This window comes from Vicugna pacos, chromosome 6 (genome assembly GCF_048564905.1).
Source record: "Vicugna pacos chromosome 6, VicPac4, whole genome shotgun sequence".
Classification (NCBI taxonomy): Eukaryota; Metazoa; Chordata; class Mammalia; order Artiodactyla; family Camelidae; genus Vicugna; species Vicugna pacos.
The window spans coordinates 49,258,892-49,284,239 of record NC_132992.1 but is presented as its reverse complement, the minus strand read 5'-3'; the positions used below and the strand labels follow the sequence as shown (position 1 = coordinate 49,284,239).

Below are 25,348 nucleotides of genomic sequence, written 5' to 3'. Positions count from 1 at the left end.
CATCTAGCACCAACTAGCACTCCCTCTGAGTGGATAAAGATTTGTGGGCAAGTGGAGATGGGAGCTGTTGTGCAGTGCGTTATCTACACAACTGTACTGGGCAGCCTTGTCCACCTCAGTTCAAAAGCATATCCTCTCCTACCTGTACTGTCATTAGACTTTCTCACTAGCTTCAAAGGAGGGCTCTTCCCCTTTCATTTTCCACTGGCAGCCAGAGTGATCTCATCAAAATGCAAATCTTACCATGTCAACATTTCTCCTTAAAATGCTATCATGAGTTTTCATTTCTCTTAAGGTAAAGACCTATATCCTTAACATGATCTTCAAAGCTCTGCAGGGTTGGTCTGAGCATCATCTCCATCATATCCTCTCATGACATGGCGCCATCTCTGTTCTCCATCCACAGTGATCTTCTTCTAGGAATTTTAAACTTACACATCCCATCCACCACTTGTCCTTTGCATGTAAAGCTCCCTCAGTCTTGAACATTCTCTTTAAGTATATCCTACCACTCCTATCACCATTTTCATATTTGCCTAATTAATTTCTACTCATTCCTTGAATGTGTGCCCTCAGGAAACCATGTATATATCCTCTGTGGCACTGATCATGATTGTAATTTTTAAATTCACTTAGACTACAGTATATCTTCAGTTCTTGACCAGAAATTCAATGCAAATGAGAATTATATCTACAAAAATACATATTTAATTCATAAATTAATAAATAGCAAGCTTACTGAAATCTACAAGAATTTTATAAAGTTTTAGAGAACAATAGATAACTTTTTTCTGACACAACAATAATTTCAGGGAAAAAATGGCTCTCCAATGCCATGCAAACAAACTAAATGGACAAATTGTTCTGAAATGATGTCAATATGAGAAACACAAGAAAATACACAAATAAGCATAAGATATAATTAGAAGTGAGCTCTGAAATGGCGCACTTAAGATTTTATGTCATCTAAGAAATGCAGCAGATTTTTACCATACGTTAGGTGACCTATCCTTAATCCTGTCTGATTCTTATTTTTGTTTTTTTAATATCAGCACTATGCTGAGAACAAACTGAGAAGGTTGATAAAAGTACAAAACTTATTCAATAATTAGGCTCCTCTTCCATTTTCTTCTGAGTAAAAAGAAATGTCATTCTCACAAAGCTTCTAGCCGTCAGCAGGCCAGATAATCCATCTGCTTTTTTAATTAAACAGACTGAACATTGCTTCATTTGAATTGGACGCTCTCCAATCTTTCTAAAGTTTTGCTATCCACAGAGCAGCTTATCTATTAAAAGAAATTCATGAATAATACCTCATTTTTCACTCTTTTACCAAAATTAGACACTCTGATTTGCCAAAAAGTTTACTTCCTTAATCCATTTTAAACCAGATGCTATCTCCAGAAAAACAATGATCAATGTTTTAATTCAACTAACTATGGGTGTTTGAGTGCTATTCTATCTTCTCTTTTTTAGTTGAGTAGCAAGAACAAAGTTACAAAGTTATCAGTAAATAGCAGGAAAATTCCTTTATTCTATTAACAATAACTCAATAAGGTGAATAATTCAATTCACCTTACAGAAGTCATGTTCATAAAGGAATTAATCACCCACCTTCATTCATTCATTTCTACAACAAAGGTTTATATTAAATACTTGTCAGGCACTCTACTTAACTACGGAAAAAAAGATGAAATAACTTCCCTGCCTTCAAGGAGCTCAGAGTTTAGTCAAGGAGAAAGAAAATTAACACAGCTTGACAGGTGCCAGGGTGGATTTCAGCCATGTCAGATGCAGGAAAAGAAAGAGTTATCTTAACAAAGGAGATGAGGGCAATTTAGGCTGAGGAAACTGTATGAATCTTTGGAAACTAAAGGGCTGTAAAAGATGAAAGTAAAGGCTGAAAAACTACATAGAATTCATGTTTTTTTTTTAAAGAGAGAAAGAATTTGGATTTTATCCTGAAATTGTAGAGAAAGGATCACAAGAAAACTTGGGACATCAAATTTCTCCTTTAGAAAAATTATCTTTGCAGTGATATGGAAGATGAACTTGAAGGGAGAAAAACTTTCCATGCAGTCTAAAAACAGTAACTTCTAAAATAGGAGACAGTTTCATGTTAAACTTAAAATAAAAAGGGAAATATTCCACTAAAGCTCACTATCTAGAGAGGTTTGATACACTCTTCCTTGCAATACAAAACTTTGCTCTAGAAATTCAGCAACTCCAGCTCTTTAAAGATTGAAAACTTCTTCTGAAAATTATCAACAGTTAAAATCTAACTTTATTTTTAATGTGACCAAGACAACATTAAAATTCTTCTTAGCTTGACTAAAACTTAGATTTCTTCCTGAACTTAGATCCCTGACCTCCTTTTTTCATAAAGTATTTACTTTAGGGCACTTGAAATTGAAAATTTGTTCTCTGCCCACTTTGAGCAGCCTTCTCCCAGCCCCTTGCCAGTTTTATAACCCAGGAATGTCTTTCTCAAGGATATAAGAGCCACCTTTTGAAATGTAGTCATCAGGAAAGATAGTACCCCTAACTCTTTTACTCTGGGGGAGAGCAAGAGCCTAACTTTGATAAGCGCCAGTTAGCAAACACAGATGGCCCCATCACAGTGACCAACTTCTACCTGCATGTCCCCCAGGACTTTTCCACTACCTCACCCCTAGTGCTTAAATAATTCTGCTTTTTGTCTCAAGTGGAATTGAATTCAATCTCTCTCCTCCATTGTTCTGCCTAGAGCATTTTCCATATCTTCTTTGTTTTACTAATTCCTCATCATCCTTCACATCTCAGCTTGAATGCCATATCCTCTAGCAAGTTTTCCATGCTACTGGCCTTCCAAGTCTAGCCCCCAGAATTCACATGTTGAAACCCTTCTCCCCAATATAATAATATTAGGAACTGGGGACATTGCGAGGCAATTAGGATTAGGTGAGGTCATAAGAGTGGAGCCCTCATGAATGGGATTAATGCTCTTAAAAGAGTTATGAGAGAGCTGGCTTCCCCTCTCTGCTCTTTCCCACCTGAGGATACAATGAGAAGTCAGCATCCTGGAAGAGCACCCTCACCAGAACTGTACTTTACTACACTTGATTAACTGCCAGTTTACTTGCCTCTAGCCCCTCCTAAATCAACAACTCCATCAAGATAAGGAGCATATTTGTTGTGTTCTTTATAGCACATATAGCATTAATGAAGAAATATCTGTTGAATGAAGTAATGGATGATGATGAAAATGGTCCAGTCTTCTGCTCAAGCCAGGGTATTGATTAGGCTTCTGAACTTTTAACTATGTCACCTTCTTGTCTGTTTTCATGCTATGTGGTCCTACCTTCAGTCTTTAACAGAAAGCACCAGCACTCTACGCCCCTGTCAAAAAATACCACCTCCAATTGTCTGTTCTCCTCTTTCGTTAGAAACTTAGCCAAGAGAATTTAAGACAAATGGCCCTAGAAGCAAGTAATCTACCTTTTCCTTTACATGCTGTAAACTATAAAATCTAAGAGGAAAACAGTTTCATCTTACTATAAAAATAAAAGAGGAATCATTTGAATCACCGAAAGTCTACATATTTGGACCATAATACTTTAGTCCTTCAAAGATTCACCTAAGGCCACTGCTTTTGAAAACTCCAGGGGCACTATGCACTTAGAAGTCTGTGTGAAAGGCACACTCCCTCCCTGCACCCTCTTCATAAACACTTTATAGCCTATTTGAATAGCAACCTGTAGAGTTATATAAAGCAGTATCCTAGAATCACCTCAATTGAGTTGCTCTTTGTGTTAACTCTCTGGCTTTTATAAAAAGCTGGAAATAGACACAAGAAATTTACTCCTGCATTTTCAGTAAACATATTGTTAAGGCTATTGTCCTCCTCAATAATCAGCATCCTCTACATGAAGTCCTACAAAGAAATGTGTTTTTTAATTCAGTGTATGCACAATTCCAAAGCTACTTTCTTCAAAGAAAAGTAGTGAAATAAACAAAACATTATAAAGTCTAAAGGACTAGTGAGTTCCTAGTCACCACGTCCCTAAGGAAGAAGCTTGCTTTGGATTGAATTTGGATCAAATTCCAAAGTAATATTTGGGTTACAGTACGTACTAGGTATCTTTTGGAAGATAACTTCCATGATGTTGGAGATATGAAATAGGGCCCAAATGTTTCACTTCTCTGGGTAGAAGTACTCACTCTTCCCACCTATACCTCACTGCCTTCTTCCCACTTAGAAAGCCAAGTTAGAACCATAGTAAGGTGTCTGAAAAGGTAGAAGAAAGCGTTCCCTAAGTAAAATGACCAGCTTCACATAGGAGAAAGGATGCCTCTTTCATTTCATAGGAAGGAAAATAAAATGATGGCTGTATGGAAGCAAGCTGTTGGTCAGTGGTGGGGAATGAGGAAGCATGCATCTGATGTTCTCAGTTTTTTCTGATAAGAAAAAAGTGGGGTTATCTGTTAAGAGTGATGAAGGAGGTGGAGAAGTTTAAAGTTTGAAGAGTATAAGGAAACTTTATGTAACTGCTGCTGGAGAATAGGAAAGAGGTGACTAGGGAAATGTAGAAGGGTTTCTCAATAGCGTTGAGAGCCCAGCTGATGTCAGAGATCATCAATTTTTTATAAAACTAATCCGTGAATTTTCTCCAAAATAAAGGTGAGCTATAGGAGTACCTATTGGCAAAGTCTCACAAAGCAGCTTTGGATCACACTTCAAATTAAGATAAAGTTGCCAGTACTATGGTCTAATCACAGCTGGATGATTAAAAATGGCAGTGCTTTTGAGTCAAAAGAGATGAGAAATTGTGTGGCTACAGAATTTCAGACTAATCCCCCAACCATTGTTGTGCAGAGACATGGCAATGCAAGTAGCTTTTTTAAAAGGTCAACCACTCCAACCGAATAAGAAAGTACTAGAAATATTTTCTGGGTATTATTAATGGCTTATTATTTCTCACTTTTCCATATCAATACCTTTCCCTTCTCTTCTAATCTTTCCTATTCCTTTAATATGCTATTATTAACAGAGTCTAAAGGTACTTTTTAAAATAAATATAAGCCAAAGTTACCTCCCTTCATGCTTGTATGTAATAAACTGCATTCTTCAGAATTGGCCCATCAGATGTGTTTTATCCATTGAATACAACCTATACTTAAACTTAATCTAACAAATAATTTGAGAAATAATTGCTATGATTTAACCTACAAAGCAAACTTTTCTCCCGAAAATACCCATCATTGGAATTCAAATAGCAGAGTAGTAGTATATAAACCAACTTCAGTCTAAGTAGTTCCAGTTTGCCTCTTTAGATACTTTTTTTTTAAATTCCAAGATAAATCAAGCTTTGAAAGGTTTATACAATCCCACCATGCATTAGCTGAACAATAAGCAATGATAGCCTAAACATGAACTGCAGCTCCCTTGTCTTAATCATATTCATTAAAGGATAAAATATTTCATACAAATAAAAGTTTTTAGGCCCCAAGGTCTGAAATGCAGTATTTTTCAGCCATGACTATTTTTAAAGAGATATATTTCTGAAAATACCCTGGGCTTTATTTCAGTAAACAATAACACACACTAATGCAAACAGATACACTGCCAAGTCATTATTCCCATACTTATTAAGGCAAATATTCAGCACCACAGACTAACCTGAAGCACTATAAATAATGAGAGTGTTAAACTGAATCTAATGAATAATTCATGAAACCTAATTCTTCCAGTTTCTTTGGCAGTTCTCTCACAGCCAGCTGAAACAATGCAGAATGATTACAAAGATGTATCATCTGTACTGTTGGGGTGTATGCCTTATCTATTAAGCTAGCTCATTTATTTAAAAAATCATCATCATCTCGTGGCTACTTTGCATTCTAAATGTTTGTTTTTGTAGGATAATGTGATGCAAATGTACCCTTCCAGAGTTTAAAAACGAAATAATGTCCAGGGAATGTCTGTTTCATACTTGAGACCTGATTAAGGGGTGAAGAAGTAGAGCTCCGAGAGTAAAATGGCACAGGTTGTGAGTCTCCGAGGCATGGGATGGCATTCCTGGTCCAGCACTTCACCAGCACGAAGGAACAGAGTATCATCGAAAGGATCCTGGAGTTAAGCAACCTGACACACTGGTTCTATTTCTGGATCTGTCATTGACTTGATTTGACCTCAGTCATGTAACAAAACTTGAGACTTCTAGACTCTCTTCTCTTACTTTATCACATTAGAGTATGGACTGGAATAACTTTGAGGTTCCTTCCATACTTAATATTCAGCAATATACTTCACCAACAAACTGATCTCCCAGCTTCCAACCACATTCTGCTGGATGATAAGAACCATGAAGGCAGAACTAGGTCTACTTTGTTCACCAATCTATCCTCAGCACCTAGCATAATGCCTGACTCATTGGAGTACTTCAATAAATATTTTTTAATACCTATAAATACCTATTTTAATTGAGAAACACAATGTTAATCCTAAATTTGTTTCCTCCTTCACACAGCATATTTGATGCAACAAAAGTTTGGAATAATCAAAGCCCCAAATTATTGACAGCAGCTAAAGATAAGAAAATTATTACATTCAGCAATAAACATAGCATTTGGTTTTCTCACCAAACTATCAGAGCAACATATTTCCTAAAGTAGAGCAGTGATTGGAATATGTTTTTCTATTACTCAGTGTAGCCAGGATTAGGACTAGCATTCTGAGCAATCAACAGGCCATCTTTTTCTATAGTAATCCTACTGTAAAGGAGCAAATTTTCTCCCTCTGCAATACACACATATAAACACTTATGCACATTTAAGCCTATATCGCTCCTCAGAACACAAAGACTATACACACTAAAAAGAGATTTAAAATAGATACCATGGAGGATTCTAGAAGAGAATATTCTGTAGCTTCTGCCAACTTCATGCTTTCCACATCTATCTTATGTTTTATCCCCCTGTTTGATTCAGACTCTGTCTCAGGGAATTTTGGCATTGTATCCAACAGCTGAGGACTAGCACTTTGTTCCCTCCCTGAGGACTCCTTCCTGACTGAGGACAGCAGTGGAGGGGAGAAGCATTTTAAGTTTTGGATTCCAATATATCTGAAATTTATTCAAGCTGACTATTATAACCACTCAAAATATGGAGGACATTTTATATCTAATAAGCCTCCATAACAGATGCTTTGTACTATATTGTGCTTTGTGTAATTATGGTACAATTTGAAAGATTATAATGTAAGCCATAAAGTATAACAGATAGCCCCAGGACAATTTAATAAAGTAATTTTAGTGACCCTTATAATAGATACTCAATATTTAGCCTCCCATTCTCTCATTTAGTAATAGAAATGTAGTTTCAGAAATTTAAGATCAAATTTGCCAGTGGATGGTTCATGAATGAGTATGTAGCATAATTCTTATTAATAAGACATGAGAAGAGAAATGCTAGAAGTTTCCAGAAATATTATTCTGTCTTTCCAAGGCAGTGGCAAGAAACTGGTGCCTCTCTATAACTGGACATGAGTAAGAAACCACATAGCCCAGGTTTCAGTCAGTTAAAATCACAAAGGGAACCAGCCTTAGTTTGAAGCCCAATACTACTAAGAGTATAAGGGAAAAACAGAAAGGTTCATAATGATATTAATGAGCACTAAAGCAGTTAAATCCATAGCCTACTCTACTTCTGGATTTTCTTTTATTTGAGATAATAGATTTCCTTACTGTTTGTGTTAGTTAAGTTAGGGCTTCCAATACACTTAGTTATCTACTTGTAGAGGCCATCTACTATGTAATTTTTAATATACTTAAGGTGATCTAATTTTTTATTTTGGGGGAGGAGGTAATTAGGTTTGTTTGTTTGTTTGTTTATTATTTTTAAATGGAGGTACTAGAATTGAACCCAGGACCTCATGTATGCTAAGCACACACTGTACCACTGAGCTATAGCCTCCCCCCATTAAGGTGATTTAAGATGATCAAAAATAAAAATAAAAACCAGAATTTGAAGTCCTAGTATTAGAAGTCTACATAGTACTGGAAGTCCAAGCCAGAGCAAATAGGCAAGAAAAAGAAATAAAAGCCATTCAAATTGGAAGGGAAAAAGTAAAACTATCATTATTTGTAGATGACATGATCCTACATATATATAAAACCATAAAGACTCCACCAAAAAACTGGTAGATCTGAGAAACAAATTCAGTAAATTTGAAGGTTACAAAATCAGTCTACAGAAATCTGTGGCATATCTATACACTAACAATGAACTATAAGCAAGAGAAATTAAGAAGACAACCTCATTTACAATTACACCAAAAAGAATAAAGTACATTAAGAATAAATTTAACAAAGGAGGTGAAAGACCTGTATACTGAAAACTATGACACTGAAAAAAGAAACTAAAGAAGACACAATAAATAAAAAGATATTCCATGCTCATGAATTGGAAGAATTAATATCATTAAAATGTTCATACTACCCAAAGCAATCTACAAATTCAACACAATCCCAATCAAAATTCCAATGGCATTTTTCACAGAACTAGAACAAAGAATTCTAAAATAAAACTACAAAAGATCCCGGATAGCCAAAGTAATCTAGAGGAAGAAGAACAAAGTTGGAGGTATCACATTCCCTGATTTCAAGCATTACTATAATGCAATAATAACCAAAACAGCATGATATTAGCATAAAAACAGATACAGAGATCAGTGGAATAGAATAGACAGCCCAGAAATAAAATCACCCATTTATGGACAGTTAATTTACAACAAAAGAGCCAAGAATATTCAGTAGAGAAAGGACAGTCTCTTCAGTAAATGGTGTGTTGGGAAAACTGGATTGCCACATGCAAAACAATGAAACTGGACCACTATCTTAAACCGTACACAAAAATAAACTCAAAATGGATAAAGACTTGAATGTAAGACCTGAAACCATAAAATTACTAGAAGAAAACATAGGCTCCTTGACATCGTTCTTAGTTATGTTTTATGACTCTGACTCCAAAGACAAGGGAAACAAAAGCAAAAATAAACAAGCAGGACTACGTCAAACTAAAAAGCTTCTACACAGCAAAGGAAACTATCATCAAAATGAAAAGGCCACTCTTGGGCATATATCCAGAGGGAAACTTAATTCAAAAAGATATATGCACCACAGTGTTCATAGCAGCACTATTTACCACAGCCAAGACATGGAAACAGCCTAAATGTCCATTGACAGATGACTAGATAAAGAAGATGTGGTATATATAGACAATGGAATACTGCTCAGTCATAAAAAAAGAATAAATAATGCCATTTGCAGCAACATGGATGGACCTGGAGATTGTCATTCTAAGTGAAGTAAGCCAGAAAGAGAAAGAAAAATACCATATCATACCACTTACATGTGGAATCCAAAACAAAAAGGCAAACGAACTTATTTACAAAACAGAAATAGACTCACAGACATAGAAAACAAACTTATGGTTACCAGAGGAGAAGGCTGTGGGAAGGGACAAATTGCGCGTTTGAGATTTGCAGATACTAACCAATATATGTAAAATAAATAAACAACAACTTCATACTGTATAGCGCTGGGAACTATATTCAATATATTATAGTAACTTATGGTGAAAAAGAATATGGAAACAAATATATGTATGTACATGTATGACTGAAGCATTATGCTATACAACAGAAATTGACACAACATTGTAAACTGACTACACTTCAATAAAAATATATATATACAAAAAAACCTAAAAAGGCAACCTACTGAATGGGAGAAGATATTTGCAAACAATATATTCAATAAGGCGTTAACATCCAAAATATAGGAAAAAATCATGCAACTCAACAACAACAAAAAAATCAATTAAAAAGTGGACAGAGGATCTGAAATAGTCATTTTTCCAAGGAAAATATACAGGTGACCAACAGGAACAAGAAGATATTCAACATCACTAGTTACTAGGGAAATGCAAACCAAGACTGCAATGAGCTATCACCTCACACCTGTTAGAATGACTATTCTCAAAAATACAAGAAATAACAAATATTGGCAAGGATGTGGAGAAAAGGAAACAGTTGTGCACTGTTGGTGGAAATGTAAATGGGTGCAGCCACCATGGAAATAGTAGGGAGATTCCTCAAAAAATTAAGAATAGAACTACCATATGACCCAGTTATTCTATTTCTGGGTATATATTCAAAGACTACAAAAACACTAATTCAAAATGATATATGCATGCCTATGTTCACTGAAGCATTATTTACAGTAGCCAAGATATGGAAACAACATAACTGTTCTGATGAATAAATGGATAAAGATCTGACATACATATACATATACACCACTTACCTCACTGTATTGCACTTCACTTTATCGCTCCTCACATACATTAGGTTTTTTATAAACTGAAGGTTGTGGCAAGGTTGTGCTTGATGCAACTGTGCATCACACAAGTCTATTGGTGCCATTTTTCCAACAGTATTTTCTCACTTTGCGTCTCTGTGTCAGTTTAGTAATTCTTGAAATACTTCAAACTTTTTCATTATTATTATGTTTGTTACGGTGATCTGTGATCAGTAATCTCTGATGCTACTACTACAACTCATTAAAGGCTCAGATGATGGTTTAACATTTTCAGCAGTAAAGTATTTTTTAAATTAAGGTATGTAGATTTTTTACACATAATGCTATTGCACCTTTAACAGATTACAGTACAATGTAAACATAACATCACCAAAAAATTCACAGGACTTGCTTTACTGCAATATTTGCTTTATTGTGTTGGTATGGAACCAGATCTGCAATATCTGAAGTATGCCCATAAAAAAAAAGAAGAAAAGAAATCTTGCCATTTCCAACCACAGGGATGAACCTTGAGGGTACTATGTTAAGTGAAATAAGTCAGACAGAGAAAAACAAATACTGTGTGATTTCATTCATACGTGAAGCTAAAAAAAAAAAAACCTTATAGAAGCAGAGAACAGATTGGTAATTGTCAGAGAGGAAGGGGTAGGGGGGATGAAATAACTAAAGAGGGTCAATTGTATGATAATACTGAACAGCTGGAACTTATGTAATACTATGTACCAATTTTACATCAACTAATGACACACATTAAGAGCCCACTCTGAGAACGCAGTATACTAAGCAAATATTTCCTGTTTGACTTATCAAGTTTTTTATTTGACTGTCCACAAAGGGATTTTATTAAGAAACGTTAAACATTAAAGGTATCCTAGGAATAAACCTTTTTGTCAGTCTGTCACTGTGGAAAGAACTGTATGGAAGTAACAGATGGAAAAGGCCTTTCTGATTTGTCCTTTTGCCAAGGCATGAATTTCTTACAATATATTTTCTCGTTAAAATTATACAAAGGGTCTCAATCCTGAGGCTTTAGTGAATAAACTGACTTCTAGCTGAGATTGGAATGAGATTTTTTTTCCCCTGAGGAATAGTACTACAAATGTGATCAAGTGAATTATTGTGGGATTTCACCCTCCTCTGTAAGACTCCTGGTCTGTTCCAGGGCGATAATTTTCAAATACAGAGAATGGGGAAAGGACAAATGTTGTGTATCTTTAAGAGTAAACTGCAAACTCAAAAGAGAAACTAAATTCAACAGAAAGAGTAGCTTAATGTTCTCAGCTTCCCACCGCAGCCATGGACTGACAGAGATTCCGTGTGGAAGCAGACTTTTTGAAAGATCATCCCAATTATAAAGGCCATAAAAACAACCTCAATAATCTAACTTGGCCTCATTGCCTGACACACAGCAATCACACAAAAGTAGTCCAGCTTCACAGTTTCTTAACAATATATTTATTCTTCCATGTTGTTGTTCATGAAATCTCCTTTGGGATGGACGCCTCCTCCCCTATCTTATCTACCTCTGTCTCCTCTCCTTCCTCAACTCTGTCCTTCTCTCACCTCTTCCTTATCCTCCACTTCTCTTTCCCCCTCAACTCCCACTCATCATTTCAGGTCTAATTTAAGTCTGACCTTCTGCAGGAAGCCTTCTCTGAGCATTTCTCTCCTCTGAATTCGTATGAAGGAAGGTCTGCTGGACAGGATTCTAACGTGTCCTGATTTAATGAGGCAAAATGCTATAATGAAGAACATAGTCTGTAAGAGAAAACAAGAATTTAAAGCCCAACTTGGACACTTAGTCGCAGAGCTTTGATAAAATAGTACTGATTACTTTTATTAATAGCAATAACAATTAACAAATATTGAAACCTGATGCTGCTACTTAGTAATTTTATGATCTTGAGGGAGACTTTTAACCTATTAGAACCACAGTTTCCCCTACCTGTAAAGTGAATAACATCTGTCCAAATAACCTCATAAAATTATAAGGATTGCAATGAGATCATGTGTGTGATAGTGCTTGTAACAATTATACAAATTCCTACATGATAGAGTCTGAGAGCTATTAAATGTATTAATTAAAAGATTATTAATAACATGGGGGAATACGTATGTTGTAGCATCAAATGAACAGGAAAAATACACAACTGTTCAACAATATGATTAAGAAACTACATTAAAAGTGCATTTTAAAAAAGACTCTAAGGAAAATCGTTAATAGTTTTCAGGGCAGAGACTAGAGTGAGGCAAATGAGGTGCCTAGGGTACAAAACTTAAGGATGCACTCCCATATCTCCTGTAAGTGCAAGGTCTGCCTCCTTAAATTTTGTGCCAAAGATAATATTTTGGAAACCCAGATAAAGTGGCAGTGCAGGGCAACACTGATGGGAACAGCACATAGGAAGGAGCAAGCACTTCTCCCCACCTGCTGCCTTCCAGTCTCCCTCCAGCATCTCTGGATTCTCCAGCAGATCCTAACAACTTAGGGTGGTTAGTGAGTCCCAGTCCAGCATTATCAATGATAGAGGATCAACTTGGGGCTGAAAAACAATGGCCAAATAACTGGCACACCAATTAACTAAAACTTCCACTAGGAAGACTGTGTCTTAATTGCTTTCTTCTAATCAAATTGCTTCTAAAGATAAATTCTAACAAAAGGCAAAGTCTCAATTCCCAACAAGAGGAGAGCACAGAGCAAAGACAGGGCCTCCCACAGATTTTAATGCAGTCAAGGGGCTGGCCTTGAGTTGGAAGCGAAGCCTGCCTGGAATTTTTCTAGTCAGTATATGATTTCATAGACCTAGAATGATCAATTTTCCAAAGAAATAACTCAATGACAATAGAGGTAGCATAATGTTGCAGTTGACAGCATAAGTGCTAAAGCCAAATCTCCCAGTTTCAACTCCCAGCTCCACCATTTACAGGCCTAGTGACTTGAGGCAAATTACATAACTTCTTTGTGCTTTAGTTTTCTCATCTATAAGATATACAATAATAGCACCTACTTGATAGAACCACTGTGAAAATTAAATGACTTAATCTACATGCAGTGATTAGAGCGGTGCATGGAAATAGTAAATGCTTAATAAACCTCGGCCACTATTGGTAGCTGATGATTAAAATTCTTCCTTTAGTTTAAAAAAAGCATAAATGCCTCTAGAAATCACTGTAATCTATGATTGGTTATTCATACTAGAGTTTAAATGAAATATCTGAGGGAGGATTTGGAAGAAAACATGAGGAATAAGGAGTAGAAATTCAGGAAAATATGAGAGTACTAGATTTGTAAAAAGTAAATGGTAGAAAGAACATACAGTAAGATCCACAATATTTTGCTCATGGTTAATATCCCTCACATAGTGTCTGGCATATAACAAATCTCACTAATTATTTGTAGAATAAATTACTTCAATGACATTAATGATTAAGAGGTACTGAAAGTACACAGTGTAATTGACATTTCTGCTTTGATTTAATCTAAAAGGAGGTTGTTCAGTGCTTGAGGTAAGTCCCTAATAGGTACTATGTATCATTGTAGGTTGATTGGTTTAAATGGGGAACATGAGGACCTAATATTCCTTCTCTCCCTTCCGCCAAATAAAATAGTAAGTATGTGGCAAGGCTGAGGGGTCTAATAGTTACCTAGAGCTATGCAAAGGATAAAAAAATAAATAAAAGATGTTCTCAAGAAATTCATTGGAGGAGACACAATTCATGAAATAATTAGATTATCATCAGAGAGCATATAGCAAAGAACTAAACTGTCTAAAATAAACAGTAAGTGCCAAGGGGGAAGAGTATAGCTCAAGTGGTAGAGAGCATGCTTAGCATACACAAGGTCCTGGTTCAATCCCCAGTACCTCTTCTATAAACAAACAAACAAACAAACAAACAATCTAATTACCTCCCCTTCAAAATAATAAAATTAAATTAAAAAAAATTTTTTAAATAGTAAGTGCCATAGAAGTTTAGAGGTAAAAGACACAAATCATCTACCTTATTGAGGCTGTAAGGACCCATCTTTCCTGCAGCACACAACACCCCCCCAATAGCAACAGCTCCAAAGGTCCTGGGGTAACATAAATTAAGTCAGAGATAATTGGGTAAAATCTGAGATTTTTGTTGGCAACATAGCATACTCCATACCATGGAGGTCAAAGATATAGCCTGACACAAAAAGGAGCTTTCATGAAGATCTTCCAAGACCTCATATTACAATAACTTCATAAATTTCCCCAATGCCTCTACCTCTGCCTTTCAATATAACATCAACATCCATGTAATATGGAGAGGGGAGGAGAAGGAGGAAGAGAAGGAGTTCCATCAGAAAAGAAAGCTTACTGTCTTTTTCCCAAGAAATTTCTAAACCTGTCTGGCTCAATGACTTTATCTTATTCTTTGATCTTTCAAATAGGTCATGATGAGACCCCTTGATCAACACAAGCCTCACAAATCTTAAATATACAGATAGTGAAGGAAATCACTCTTTACCATTCCCACCTCAGTCTTGTTTTCAGAGGAAACTGTAAATGATTATAAGAAAATGAGCCTCCAGGAACTCTAATTTGAAGAAACCTGTACCCCAATGTTCATAGTAGCACTATGTACAAGAGCCAAGACACGGAAGCAACCTAAATGTCCATGACAGATGATTGGATAAAGAAGATGTGGTATATTTATAGAATGGAATACTACTCAGCCATAAAAAAGAATAAAATAATGCCATTTGCAACAAGATGGTTGGATCTGGAGATTGTCATACTAAGTGAAGTAAGCCAGAAAGAGAAAAAAAATCATATGACATCACTTATATGTGCAATCTACAAAAATGACACAAATGAACTTATTTACAAAATATAAATAGACTCACAGACATGGAAAACAAACTTATGGTTATGGGGGTGAGGTGGGAAGGAGAGAGGGAGGAATAAATTGGGAGTTTGGGATTTGCAGGTACTAACTACTAAGTCCACTGTAAACAAACAAAATCCTACTGTATAGCACAGGAAACTATATTCAATATCTTATAATAACCTATAATGAAAAAGAATATGAAAAGGAATACATATGTATAACTGAATCACTATGCTGTACACCAGAAATTAACAGAGCATTGTAAACCAACTATACTTAAATTAAAAAAAAAAGAAATAAATAAAAAAGAAAATAAGCCTCCAGATCTCAGCTAACTTGTTTTCAATTAGAAAAATGTTTTTCAAACTGCTTTGCAATTATTTAGTGGCTCATGAAAGTTGTCTTTTAAATTATGTTATATAGTTAGGCTTACATGTATTGGGTCAGGATATAAAATGCTTTCTTTCCGTGGGTAACAATTCAAAATATCTGAAAAACACTATCTAGTCTAATGAACTCATCTACAAAACAGAAACAGATTCACAGACATAGTAAACAATCTTACGCTTACCAGGGGAAAGGGGGTGGGAAGGGATAAACTTGGGAGGTTGAGATTTGCTAATGTTAGCCACTATATATTAAAAATAGATTAAAATTTTTTCTTTTGTATAGCACAAGTAACTATATTCAATATCTTACAATAACCTTTAATGAAAACAAATATATGTATTATATACATGACTGGGACATTGTGCTGTACACCAGAAATTGACACATTGTAACTGGCTATACTCTGATTAAAAAAAAATAAAAAATAATCTGCAAGAGCAATGAGACAAACAAAGAAAATCCACCATATTGACACCTAGCCATACAAAGCCATAGTGACATAATTTTCAGCAAACAAGTGGAGGGGACAGGTCATCTAATCTCCCAGACTTCTTTATAATATCAGAACAATTACTAATATGATAGTTCAACTTGCCTTATCTCATAGAAGGGTCTGAAGAGAACTTGTATGTTGGGTTCACTCTCTCACCATTTGCTAATGTAATAGTTGTCGTTTTCCCCAGGTCTATAAATGACGGCATGTGCCTATGGGTGCTGAAGAGTTTATGTGTCTATGTACATATTATGTAAGTATAAAAGTTATATATCTATGTACAGAATATGTAAGTATAAAAATGGTATTTCTTGTTAATATGGGTGATATAGGATGTGTCCATAATAAAATGTGTTAAGGAGACTTTATCTGGTGGATAGGCAACTGCAAAATGCAGGATAGGCAATTATGTCATAGGGTGTGGGGGAGATGCCCTAAAGAAACAAGCTGCAAGTTATGACAAACTGTCTGTAAGCACTGGATAGACGGTCTGAAGCCAAGTGGGCAATAGCATAGCTGACAAGGAACATTGACCAATGTATGTGCAAAATGGCTTCCTCATTTATTGCTATCCTGCTGTTTCTTGCTTATACACCCTAGAAAGGTCAATCCCACTGGTGCCAAAACTGCTCTGAATATTAATCCAGGAACAGGTGGAGCCGTTGCCTGCATCACCATTTCTGCTTATTATTTTACCCTTTGTCTTTCTCCCCTTTTTTAGATGATGAGCATTATATGTCATATACATACATGCTAAAATGACAAATTCATAAAATTGGTTGTTTGCTACATTTCTGATCTGTATGTATAAAGTTATTCAAACAGCATCTTCATTAAAAAAATCATATTGTCATTCACACATTTTTCATCCACACAAATTCTAAATCTGAAAGAAACAGAAAAGCTAAGGGAAGCATACAGAACTTCCCACAGAGCAGAATAAATCGATTTCATTTTAGTCTCATCTTTTTATCCCCATATATGGTCATTAAACTACCTAGAACTGACATAAACAGGAGAAAGAAATGCATGAGGGAGGAGAGGCTGGATGGAAACACTATTAAATACCATTTTCATTGCTCTTAGCAATTTTACAAAAGCACTTACACATACATTATAACATTTAATTCAGACTACATTTTGATTCTGTAGACAGTATTATTCATCTTTATTTTTCAAATGAGGAATGGAGGCTCAAAATGTAAAAACAAAGCCAAGACTTGTTGTCCATCTAATTCTTCCATCTACCACACTGCTTCTCTACTGACTCAAGATGCTTGGAGCTTGTTCAAAATGGATGAATTGAGATCCTTAAGAAAATAAATATTAAAAAAAATGTAGGCTGGTATATCCCCTCAATCTCTTTTGACCTGTAATTCTACACAATGTTACAAAGGCCTCGTTACTATCTGCTCTAGTCACTGGTCTCTGCTACTACTATCATCTTCCATAGCCATCCAAAGCAGCAGTGATAACTGCCCAGATCAGAGCCAGTACTCTACTCTCCCCTAACCTCCTATAGCGAACCTAAATTCTATACCGGAACATAACAATTAATGAGATATAATATTCAAAATTCAGGGTCAAAATAAGGAAGTACTATCATGTTTATTCTATCTGTAAGATAGAAATACAAGGTAACCAAAGAACCTAAGTTAGGGTTCTCCTAAGACAATCCCACTTCTTACGTGAGTTTATTTAATGGGAAAATCAGAGTAGATGTGAAAAGAAACGGTTTCCCCGGCAACTCAATCTTTCCCAGTCTCCTATGTCCAAGAATATGACGAAAGATGTTAAGCTATTGAAAGATCACTTTGATGAATATGGCATCTCACTTAGAAAAATTATTGAACATCTCTAATGTGTATGCCAGGTTGTGCCTGTCACACCACCACAAAAATAGTGCTAGTGGTAGAGCTTCAGAGATTCTGTGATTTAAGCTCCTGGCAAACGGACAATAACGGTTCTTTGATATCTTGTCCTGATGCTCCCCTTTCTTCTCACTCTCTTGCTTTCTTCTCCATAATAACAGGCTATAAATCTGACTCAGAACCAAAACTTCCAATTTGGGGCCACTCATATCCACATAGTGTCACAGAAAGAAAAACTCTGAATCACCCCTTGCCCTGATTTAATAGGTATCATCTCCAAAGGGTTTTTCAATTATGTTCAGTTATCCATTCCGGGTGAGGGGTTTGTTTGTGTCTTTGTTGTTTTTTTCCTTTGCTTTGATTTTTGTTTGTTTATTTGATTTTGTTGTTATTGTTTAGCTTTTTAAAATTGGAACTCTACACTATTTTATATATATATATATATATAAACTCTATAAACTCTATAGAGTTTAGGGATGGAAACAAATTCCAAGAATGACATATGCAATTACATACAATAAACACACACATATACAAAATATTCCAAATTCGAATTCAAAATAATGAAGACCCAAAAGGAAAAATATAGAAGAGACATCAGACAGTAAAATATACTTTCCATTGCAATTAACAAAGGTTTTATCTTTTCTTTCTTACCACACTGATATTTTTGTCATATTATGGATTATTCATCATGTAATACTATTTAGTCTTTAACAGATAGAAATACTACTATTGTTTGAAAAAAGTTTTATTGTGCATTCCAAACAAATCTTCTTATCTGAATCATTTTAATTGAATTAGGAACACCATACTTAAAGGCATCCTGTGGTAAATATTTTGTAAAGTGAATATTTGTAGCAATGCATTAAGTTGAAACGTCATATATTGGATTTCCTGTTGACCGTTCATAACTGACATGGGTAATTCTGAAGTTCCATATTCACAACCAACTGCTATACTGCAGATAGGGTTGCCTCTGTGTCCATAAACATTTCATGTTAAAATGGCCGAAAGCACCATGGAACTGTCTTGATCTATCTCATCATTGCTCATTCCAAGTGGTCCAGTAATGCATTACAGATGCAACAAGGACTTCAATAACTACAATGTCTGCTTCTTATAGATAGCATTCCTCACAAGAAAATAAAAACTGACAACCTAAGTTGGTGTGAAAAGGTACGACCTAATGGTCTGAGGATACTGCTCTTTTTTTCTGACCTCAATCTATCATCCAGTGACATTATATTACCATAAGTGAACCAAGACTGAGGTTTATGCATACTGAAAATTGCTTAGCATTTCTGGAACAGCACATGCCATAATAATGTGCATGAAACTTCTGATTTAGAAGGCTCAACTTAGAGAGTTACTCTCATCATGCGTAGGTAAAGTAAGATTCTAACCCATCCACACCTTATTAACTGAAATTCTCAAAAACACCACTTATTTTCTTTCTTGATTCTTTCCAGAGATGGAATGAGAGATAATAAAAAGGAAAAGGGAATGGGTTATCATTCTCCCCCTTGAGGAAGGTCCTCAGTGGTCTAGAGAGAGGCTGATTTTTCTGCTTTAAATTCTGCCTTCCCAGGGGCTGAAGGGAAAGCAAGGAGAAAGGCTATAAATCAGAATGAGATAAAGCATTTCATGAGAAGATGGGAAAATTCAGAATTCCTTAAAAGGTTTTCCTCTCTAGGTCAAAGTCAGGTTAATACAAAGTCATCTTAAATTAGAAAGGGAAGACAGCTAATGCTGGAGAAAAGACTGAAAGGGAGGCCCTAACTCCAAGGGAGAATACTCTTCAATTCTCTCAAGACCACGGTGCATGCAAAGCCCACTGGGCCAGCAATGAGGCAACAACCTAGAGCCGCATCTGCAAGGGATACTAAAGCCCTGCCTTGTGCCTGATCTTGCCTCAGTGCCACAACTGTTTGTCTCCCAGCCTGAGCTGAGATGGGCTGATATGTTTTACTAAGTAGCTGTCTCACTTCTTCAAATGAGAAAAATCTGGTATATCGTGCCAAAACCATAGACACCAGATAAATGACAACGTCTTCTTTTCTCTCTGCTCTGCAGGCATGGGCATGCACTGTAATAATTTCATAAGAGCTTTTCAATCTCTCCCTTTCACTAAGACATAATTATAAACTTAACAAACAATTATAATACAATAAATTAGATTCTCGAACTTTTTGTTCAAATAAGGAATCCAATAGGTTTTATGTTTCTTTTCCTTCAGCATACGAGAGGTAAAGGAAGTACCAAGAATCCCTTCTGACTTAACCTTTTTAACTTTCAAGTACTTTTACCATTTAGAAAACAGAAATGCTGGTTTAAATATTATTTTCAGAACAACAAATTATTATGTAAAATAAACAATGTAATTACAGACTTCCCAGAACAGAGCAACAATGCATGAAATTCAGACATTTTACAAGACTCCTTTGTTAGAAATAAAATTTGCAGGAATTGTTTTATGACAAAAATAAAACTATGTGTATATTTCTGCAGATATAGAGGAAGAGGGAATATTTTAACCTTCTTGTCTTGCTGAGATTTTCATCAGCAGTTAGAAGTCCCTACAGTTTTATTGCTAGTCTGCCAGCATTTCATTAATTAGCATCAAGAGAAAAATAAAGACTAGGCTGAGAAGCTCAAAACTTACAAAATGGAAAAAGGAAAGAACCAAATAAGATTACTAATAAGAGGAAATTGGCACACGTAATGTTTTGTAGCCTCATCTGACAACTTAATAATATTACAGTTAGAAAAATAAAATTATAATAATTGCTCATATAAAGGGTACTCTATTATGTGGGAGAATTATGATAATTTGCATGGATATTTTAAGCCTCAAAAGTCTGATTTAACCACCAAATGTGAAGTTAACACATTAACGCTAGACATTTCTTTCATAAAAAGTTGGTAAAAATATATAATGCTCTCATCTGAAATATAAATGTTTAATTCATTAAAGAGTTTCTGCATTATATAAGAGGAATTTTAATATTAGTATGCAATTCTGAGGATCAAGGCCCTTTCTAGAAGCATAAAACATTCAATTAACTATCCTGTAGAATTTTTAATTGTGACATTGAAATGCTAAGCAGAGTATTAACACCTATTATTCTTTATGAATTAGTATTTTCCAGGGACTGCACACACTGTCGATTCTATAAAGCACTTGAGGGCAGTATTTAAGGTTTTGGTTACATTTCTCAACCCATGTAAAAGGGTAGTATTTAATTTTGACTAACCTACCTTTCATAACCAATGAAGCATTGTTTCAAACCAAGGAAACATTGTATTTGCTTAATTTTAAAGGGGGGATATTTTTTCATATATTATGACAACTACTTACAAAACTTCAAAATCATTACAATATTTCAAATTCCCAATGTTGTGCTATAAGGAATGATTACCATAATGTGCTTTCTGGCTCATTTGTTTCCTTCACAAAAAAAGCAACAGGTCCCTTTATCCTACTTCCAGAGAACAAGCCACTCTGCAGAAAAGTGTAATCAGCATAGGATGGAGATTGACTGAAACAGAGTGTTGCTGACACACCATCAAAAACTTAAATGAAAAAAAGAATGATACCAAAGAGAAATGAAGAGTCTGAGCTGTGAATTCAGAAAATCAGAGCTGATCTCAATACTGGCACCACCAAGTTACTGGGCTCTATAACTTTGGGCAAGTTTAATCTAATCACTTTAAACCTGAATTATCTCATCTATAAAATGGGAATAATGATAATACCTATTTCATAGGGCTGCTGTAAGAATTATGGGATAGTGCAGGTATAACATTGAAGCCAGTGCCTGGTCCCCAGGGAGTGATCAGCAGATGTTTTATTTTTATTACATTAAAACTCTGATCAACCATCTGGGCATTTCTAAACACAGTGAACTCCAGGATAATAAATAGGTTTAAACTTATATATAGCTGCCTCCAATTGGCAGCAGTTGCCTGGAGCATTGTATTAATAACCAACAAAGATCAGTTCAAACTAAGAAAAAGTTATATTTGCATAATAAAAGAGGGGAGTATTTTTAATATATTATAATAATTAATTACATAATTTTAAAATCAATAAGACTTCCCAAATCTAAGTGTGGACTCAGGGAAAAAGAGTTGTCAATTAGTGTCCTCTACAAGTGGCCCAGAATAGGGTAATAGCCATGTTTCCATCCCCAGTAAAGCTAAGTAATTACTGCCATATAGATCTTATTTCCTGTTAATGAAATTTTTTTCCTTCTCACTTAGTTTACTTTCGTGTGAATAGGAAAATCCACCCATAGATGTAAAAGAATAACTAAGTAAATCCACAGAAAATTACTAAATCAGCTTTGGTCCAGGATATCCCAACTCAAGCTGCCAATAAAACCTGCCAAGACTGACAGATCATCACAATATACACTTATATTTTTAAGTAAATATATATGTATAAACATTAGATCAAACAGTTTTACATATTCAAAAATAATGTATATGTTCCCTTCTGAAATGTGTGTGAGAAGCTGGAGATCACTTGCATTCAGGTAGTTTTTGATCAGTGGTGATCTTTTATTCAAGAAATGAAATAAAAATTCAAAAGAGATCAGCTATAGCTCCACTGCTGCCAACTTCTTTAGTTTAAAAATAGCTATGATTTTAGAAAAGCAAGCAATGTAGAAGAGAATAATTTTTAAACAATTTTAAAAACAGAGCTCGTCTGCTAAACTCATATTATGTAAGTTCATTAGATTTAGAAAAAGATGTTTTTCAACAGTTCAAATTGAATTCTGTTCAATATTTATCTTCAGCTACAGAGACTTTATCAAAATATGGATTTTGTTACCATTAAAGTAGCATAATTACAGCATTCAGTAAGATATGAAAGATTAAGCCATGTTCACCCAAATGTCTTCATAAACAAAAACTCACATAACATGTTTAATTTATCAACTAAAATATATTGCTAATTCTAACTCCACATCCAGTATAATAAAGAGTTTTTATTACAGTACAACGCCACCGCCCATAGTTTGGCCAATATGCATTTTCTTTTTAATTTTCTTTATGTTGTAACACGTCTTTTTTGGTAGATGAGAAGAACATTTCTACTATCATCTACAAATTTATATTTTCTTCATAAATGGCCCTATGAAGTACTTACTGTAGAGCAAGTGGTCTAAAGAAATTTGTATGCAATGCTTTTTATTAAATTATTATTTTGAAGAAAAGAAAACTCATATATTAGCATTAGAAGAGAGTCCATCTAAGAATCATGGACTCAAGGTTAGATAGCTGCTTAAAGCAGTGGTTGTCAACGATTTGCCACTAAGGACCCATTTTCAATTTTATCTAATATAGCTCATGTTTTGAAAGTTTTCCTATATCTCCAAAAAATGCATTTAGAGAAGTGATTAATTTTCCCACTTAATAAATAGATGGAGCTATAAATGCCCACTTTCCAGTGGGCTTTAGTAATACTGAACGTAACTCATGGGCCAGTGTGAGCATGGTATGCTGATAAAGGGTGTGACTTCTGGAACCAAATGCCTACATCCAATCCTAGATCCGCCATTTACTAGTTGTGTGTTCTGTGCTTGTTTCTTTACTAGTAGAATGGAAACAATGAGAGTAACTACCTCATAGGAGTAAGTACACATGTAAAGCCCTTAAAACAATACCTGGCAGATAGTAACTGCTCATTAAGTATTCATTATCATGTTGATATTATCATTGTAGTTCCTGAGAAGGGAACTATCTTTGGAACTAATTAGCCTGTGTCCATCCAAGTATCCTTTTCTATAGTCATCCATCCCCTTCTTGAACATGACCAACCAACAGAGAATCAGCTATCTACTGCAACAATAATAGTACATAAGAAACCACCTAAAAATACAGTGGCTTAAAATTATAAGTATTTATTTAGCTCATAATAAACAACTGGGACAGTAATTTAGTCTGGTTTGCCTGGACAGTTCTGGACTTAGTTGTATTGAACTCAGATGTCTGGAGGTCAGCTGGAGCTGAGCTAATTTAGGAAGGTCTCACTTGGGATGACGAGGATGACTCACTCTGCTCATGTGCATCTCACTTTTCAACAGCCTAATCCAAGCATGTTCTCACGGCGCTGGCAAAGGTGCAGTAGAAAACAAATCCAATGTGCAAGCCTACTTCAGTCCTCTGCTGTGTTACATCTGCTAATATCCCACTGGCCAAGCAAGTCACAGGGTTCAGCCCAGAGTTAAGGAGCAGGGAAGACTGGTCTGCCCACTGTGGGAGGCACTGTTAAGGTACATGGCAAAGGATGTGGATACAGGGAGCAGTGAAAAGTTAGGTCATCAATGACATCACACACAGGGAGCTTACTAGATCAAAAGGCAGTCCTCTGCAGTTATCAGACCTGTTATACTTGGGGCTGAGCCAAATCTTCCCTCTCTTTAACTTCTCTGATTTGTTCTAGTTAATTCTCCGGAGCTACAACTATGTAAGTCTAATCACTCTTCCACATGACATTAAGTACCATTAAAATATTAGATTAGGTTCCTCATAAATCATATCCTTTGTGAGCTAAAAAAAAACCATTCAGTTCCTTTTATTGTATTTCACAGCATTTGAAAAACGATCTTGCTTATACCATCAATATTCGCCTTTAAATCATAGTACTTTCTATGTGTCAGATACAGTCTTCTGTTACTTCTATTATTCTCATTATTCTCATTTTAAATGCATCTATTACTGCATTTTTTAAAGCATAGGCTGTGTTGGCTGCTATATCACACTGTAAACTCACACAAAGCTTGCAGGCAAAAAAAATCCCCACATGTCTTGCATGAACTATTGTTAAGGGAAACTCCTCTTACTATAAATTTTCCATAGGTTGACCCAAAAAACAGTTCGAGTATATGCATTAGTTGACAAAAAAAATCAATACAGCATCATCATGGTTTTCTTGTTGCAAATTTGAATTGTTTGAATTGTTTGTTGCATGTTTATAAACTTACTGATCAGTCTATCACAAGTGCCTATTGATCCCTAGTTAATTGCCTACCATCTACTGCCAAACCACTTTCCATGTTGTGCTATGAATTATTTTTCTGTATTTCTGTCACTACCAGAATATAAGCTCCAATTGGCAGGAATCACATCTTGTTCATGTCTATCACCAGTATCTAGTATAAGGTCTCATATATGGCATTATGTTGAATGAGTGAATGAATGCATCATCACCCTCCTCTTCTCCTCATCCCCACCTGCCACACAGGCTGGCTCTTGGCAACAGCTGCTCAGGCAAAATTTTGCCTGGGTGCTGTCTCTTGGTGCTTTCTCCTCCTGATACTATTTCTCCAGACTCCAAGCCCCTATTATGTGTCCCACTATTGATTGCA

The 25,348-nt window shown here is 35.4% G+C and overlaps 1 protein-coding gene across 12 annotated transcripts in view; it reads right to left on the bottom strand.

Annotated features, from left to right (window-relative positions):
* Positions 1–25,348, bottom strand: part of FANCM (FA complementation group M) — a 765,839-nt gene that overhangs the window by 625,112 nt on the left and 115,379 nt on the right. For all 12 annotated transcript variants that reach the window (XM_072962981.1, XM_072962983.1, XM_072962982.1 and 9 more), the window contains exon 26: positions 11,994–12,116. The gene's annotated coding sequence lies outside the window, so the exon portion shown is untranslated. The remainder of the gene's footprint in view (positions 1–11,993; positions 12,117–25,348) is intronic.